Here is a 6,177-nt window from a genome sequence, read left to right as displayed (position 1 = left end):
GATCTACGGTTCATTTCTCGCGCATAAAAACAATAATATAACGAGCTGTTTATGAAAGGTAGAATAAACGTTGTTGTATGTTGATAACTAACTAGTCCGAAACACAAAAAAACAGTCTTGAGCTGTCGGGAAAGCTGGGCTAATCTGTACAGAGAATCTGTGAGAAGAATATCTTCTTAAGATATATAAGTTTAAAGTAAAGTTTAACAAAATTATGAATATTATATCCAATGTTTTAGATATTAAATTGTTCATTTTTACGATTTATACATATTATTTCATGTAAAAAATGTTCTACAACCTTGTAAGATATAACAACATTGCTGAGATTATTTAGAAGATCCTTATTTAATATTCATAGTTTCAAATGCTTAACGCTTGGTTCGCTCAGTAAGACACCCTTGTGGAGAAGATCTATTCAAGTGTGTAGATATCTTGGTTTGTTTGACTTTTAGATATTTAAATATATCATATACGCTGTTTCTCGTGGTGTAATAGGTTAGATATTATAGCTTACTGATCGTGTTTGTTCGAGCGGCACAATGGTAATTGTACTGATCCCATCTGGACTGTTTGCTCCCACTCCTATCCAACTTTTTTTTTTATGGGGAAATGCAAGTCTTGGGATTCCAAAAATTACCGGCTAAAGACATCTGAAAATTGAGATGCTAAAAGAAAACAAAGGAATAGATATTACTAGTAATGATTTTTAATTAATTCTGTAATGATTTTTAAATTTTATGACATCCTATTCTGTTTATTCATTGGAATATTTAGTAAATAGTTCCTATAATTTCCTAAGAAGGGAAAATTTTTAAAATAGAATCTGTTATTTACTAAATTAAGTGAGCGTGAAGTGAATTAGGTGAATTAAGTGATTAAGTTTGTTGGAAGATAACCTTTAGAGTAAAAACAACTATTGTGGTACTTATAGCAAATATGAGCCATGTACTTCTTCTTCTTCTTCGATGTCATGTACTTACGTTCTTCGATATAACTCTGAAGATTTTTCATTTCATTAAAGCAATATGCAAATTAAATTTTAACAAGACAAATACAGAGGAACGTGTAGAAGTATTGCATTTCCACCAGCAATGTAGGGTTACGAAGCCAGTCTTATATTAACTAAAAATCATTTTAACGACTTTCATGATCAGGAAGGTTACTCAAGCATTCGTTACTTAAAATTGTCATGTTCATTTATCTGTTAATTTCTGCGAAATTACGAATAAATGTATTAAATATCTAATATATTTGTATTGACGTACTAAGGGATCAACGTTTATGGGAGTATCAATTTATATTTCAGGACATGTTTTTATATCAGTGACATATTTCATAATTATCTAACTCAAATAAATTTAGCTAATCTCTGTTTATTTGTGTGGATCTTGCAATATCTTGTTACCTTCTTGTCTTTAAAACAAACCTACAGTATTGCATTGCACTACTCTGAGCTACCCCGATGTGTGCTGCAATCAATTTTTACGCCCTTTTTGCCATTCCACACCGATCGATCGATCGATTGAGTTTGGTGTTTTCTTATAGTTTTTGTAACCATCATTACTGCTGGTATCTGTTTCGCACTGTCCACTCCTTACAACACTGCTAAATATTCCGTTGCGATAATTGCCCTGGGTGCTGTCGGACGGTTTCTTGCGCGACCCAACCGAGCGAAGAGCAAAACTGCCGTCGAGTCGCATGCGACCCTTTTAATAAATGGACGTATGTTTGTCGCTTGTTTAATTCGGCCATTTACCTAAATTGGCGATAATTTGATATTATGACAGGTAAACTTATCATAATAATAATATTAATTAATTTTTATTTCTCGTTTTCCCCGTGCGTTCCATTCGCGGCATCGCTGACAGTGCACAAGCGGAACGCGTTGTGACGGAATGTGGTTCTGTGCGGTTGTATGTTTCACTTACTATTTTTTTCTTACCCTTACCGCCTTTCCGATAGGCACGACGATCGCGGAACGTAATGCTGATCTAGGCGTTGTTTTCTATCTTTCTTATGGTACGGTTGTGGTAATTAAGCATAGCAGCGCGTGGTAGAGTAAGATCGCAACACCGATCCTGCTGAAAGGTTGATCATCTGTCGAAGAACTAGTTCCGCGGATGGGGATGGATGCAACCGCGCGATCGGGCGCAGTTTCACCGGCGTTATCTTTACGCTTTGGTGCGCACGATAAAGAACAGTGACGGGGGGGGGAAAACAGCCGTCCAACTACGGTTGCGACTAATCCTTATGTGTTGTCCGTCCCCGGGACAGGTTTGCCGCTACGGGGTGGGTTCGGATGGACATGGATCAAGCTTTCGGTGTCCATGTCATATGGGTGAGGTGTGAAAAACGGTTCACCTTTCATGCTTTACCGTCCACCGCCATCACCTTCGTCGGGATCCAGAACGGGACGGCACGATGAGCATTGATGTTTATTTTCTTCTGTCGGGTTTTACGGGCACTCGCTGATATGAGCACATTAAGAAATCTTATCAACCTGCACGCATCGGTGCACCGTTTCCTTCTGCCCTCGGCTTGGTGCGTGTGTGTGTATGGGGCTCGTCCAAGCACTGGTAGCCTCGGAGACGGTGAGGATAAGCCTCCGTTTGCTCGGATAGGATCCGACTGTTAATGAGCAAAACCCGAGCGTATGGGGTCGTGCCAGGGACGACCGAGTGAACCACCCGGTGACATGGTAATGTAATTAATGGACTAGTTAAAAGGGAATATTATATTGTTTCTCGTTCGCATTTTTATTTTATTGTTATTGTTTTTTTGGAGCCGTAATGGGACGGAAGACAGGGGATCCCACGCCGGGAGCCGCGGTACAATTTGATAAAATTGTTGTCGAAATATGGACAGAGCGTCATTCTTTGGCTGGTAAGGTTTTACGAGCGCATTAAAGTGGTACAACCCGTCAGAAATTGTGCTATTAAGTGCTGTTTTAATCTATCGCTATGGGATTGTTTAATTTCTTCCTCGAAGAAATATCCACAAAGGTGGATATCGGTGGTTTGGAATGGTTTTCGTAGCCGAAGGGTAGTGGCGTTTAAATGAATTTATAAGATAGCGGTGGGATAATTGAAAATGAAGGATCGATGTTGCGCTATCGGTATTATGCAATGCTTTATGGTTACGTAAAAAGAAAAATAAAGAGATGCCAGAAGGTACACACGTATTTTATTTATTATATAAAACCAATCAATTTGGATGATTTTAATCCCACTTATAAATCTGTTTTTTTCTATTTGACTATTATTTGTTTGAAATTATTTTTTTAACTATAAAGATACGGAATTTATTTGAAAAAAAATTTAAATTAAAAAGTTGGAATATAAGTTATATTTAAATTAAGAATTATTACTTCAAGTTTGACTGTTGCTTGATGCTCATAATATTATATTGATATGGAAAACTCATGCATTAACAACTTTTAAAACGAATGTGATTGGATCCCACAAGACCGATTAAATTGTCTGTTTCGTATGTTTTCTTCGCTACGAATCTTCAAACATGCAACAACAACTCCAATACATGCACACATATTCAAACGAATGTGAAGAGTTCCGTGCGAAACTGCATGTTATCTTGCAGACAGAAACGAAACTAACAAACCCTGCAAAACTAAGAATGGTCACCCATCATAAGGAAGCGAAAAACTCAACACAAAACGTTGTCACCAAATCGGGTGCAGCCAACACACTTCCAGCAGCCAAAAGCATAAACGAAAACATAACCCAACGTGCCGGGAGTGTGTCCCGTTTGATTTACTTCCAAATATTTTAATGAACTCGAACGCGCTCGATTGGTCCGGCGCTGCCTGCCAAATTTCGGCAATTAACGGGTCATTTTAAAGCCTGAAAGTGCCGTTGGTGTCCTGGTGTATGAATGTTGCTTTTTTGTTTGCAGGGGAAAGGATAACAGTGACATTGTCTCAGGAACTAGGTCACAGAATTCAATCGATGGTAAAGAGAGCAGCGTCTTTGAAGCGCTACGCCGTTTTGCTAGAATTAAAGAACCGCCTGGATAACGCACGCCTTATCCCTGCATCGAATGGTAAAGCCTTCCCGTGCGTTAAGAGCCTTCGTCTGTGCGGCTTTATATGTAGCTGTACATAAGGATTCAGGCTGCCCGTGTGTGCGTGTGGCTTTCGTCTTTCAGCGAAACAAGACAGACAGAGCGCAAAAGGAAACCACCGCCGGTTTTCATTCCTCGCCAAGCGGACGACGTTATTACGCATGATCTGTCGATTTCGGAGCGAAAATTTATGGCATTTCTATCGATTTCTTGTCCGAGCCCGTCGGGTTTATTGTCCTTGTGGTAGCCAAACCGTCCGGTACATGTCCGTAAAGCGTAACGTTGGCGTAGCGGTTAAGCGAAGGCAACTGAACGCACTCCTGAACGATTTTTCGATTTTAAGGATCAACGTTTTGGTTGCAGGGCCTTTAGTTTGTCCGATATATCGATTGCCTGAGAGTTTCGGTCCAATCAATTGGAAGGTTGTTGATTGTGGTTATGTAGGGTTGAGAAGAGAACGATGTAAATTATTAATGGAATTACTCCATAATTTCTTGTAGTTTGTTTCCAAAATTAAAATACATTTCATTTATTTATTATTTTGCATGATTTTTCTTTATAAAACAATAGTTCAATGTTTATTACCTTATTCGTATACATAAGCTTACATTATGAATTTCCAATTAATGCATCTTTTGAAACGTTCTGATTTAATTCGTTAATGACAACACACTGGACGTATTTGCTAAAAATCGATAATATTGTAATTCGTTTTTTTTGTACTCTTAAATTTTAGCTCTGTGTTCATTAGCTGGCATGTAGGCATTTTAATTTCATGATCTTTAATGATTTGACAAATAGTTCCAAGTTTTGTTTCTAATTTTATAATTCTTTAGTTTGTTTTCAATGCATTCCACACATTTGCAGTTTTCGCAGTTAGGAAAGGCTGAACCATTTTGTATTTAAATTTTAATTCCTGAGTGTACATTCTTTCATTACCCAACTTATGCAGAATACTTCGTTCGTTGGAACTAAGCTTATTTTCATTGATGTTTCTCCAAATCTTGTACCATTGCAATGTGGGATGTGTTTTTGTATTATTTGTGGTATTGTAATTGTACTATTGATGGAGTTTTGGATTGCTTTTGTGCTTTCGATTTTTATTACTTCATTTCCGTAATATGAGTTTCTTGTAGTTTGTGTCCAAAATTAAAGTACATTTAATTTATTTACTATTTTGCATGATAGTTAATAAATAGAATGGAATTTATCTGTTACTAACAACAAGAACTTTAGTCGACTGATGTCGAAAAGTAATTTTTTCCCCAAAGTTCAGCTTATTTCTTTCGATTGTAATAAATCAACACGTTGTATCCGACAGTGTGTCTGTTTTGCATTAACCCTCTCAAAAAGCATCTTTCCTATGGACAAGCAAACAAATTAAAGTTGAAACCATAACTCCTTACAAAACGTGGAAAACAGCATCCCGCGCTCGACAAAGGGCCTTCTCTCGCGCACACACACCGACCGAAAATGGACGAATAATTTCACCAGCTCGTTCACAAGATCATCCTCCCGGGCCGAGGAACCGGCCAGTTTATTTATGACAGTCACCTATTTAGCACCAATTTAAGCCACTCCGAAAAGCATAAGGGAGGGTGCTGCTTTGGTGCTGGCCAACCGCGCCACGTCCGTGAATGGTGCCGATCAAATTTCACCACCATTCGCATGTCGCCGTGCTTTATCCGGCCCCGTGTGTGCCCCGGTGTGCGGTCCGTGTGGTGCGAAAGGAAAATATAAATTTCCAACCCCGAAACCAATAACTTTATTCTGCGGCGTTGAAATATTGTTGGTGGTCGCGTAAAACCCTCCCCCCCGCCATTCGCTGGATAGTTTCCGTTATGACACTGGCTGGTTGGTTCTGGCGGTTTGTTTGGCGATGCTTTGGGAGCAAAAGCTTCATCTCACCCTATCAATTGGGGGATGACTTCCTGGGGTTGCCAAGAAGCTTTGCGCGGGTATTTGTGATGATTAATTTATGTCACCCAGTGCCCGGTCGGACTATCCGGAGCGAAACCGAGCCCCGAAATGGATGAACCTACTTCAGCCTAATTATAATGGGGCTCATGAATATTCGGACTTGCGCGTCCGATT

The sequence above is a fragment of the Anopheles moucheti genome, chromosome 3 (genome assembly GCF_943734755.1).
Source record: "Anopheles moucheti chromosome 3, idAnoMoucSN_F20_07, whole genome shotgun sequence".
NCBI lineage: Eukaryota > Metazoa > Arthropoda > Insecta > Diptera > Culicidae > Anopheles > Anopheles moucheti.
The sequence above is the reverse complement of the archived record's forward strand: the minus strand, read 5'-3'. Positions refer to the sequence as shown.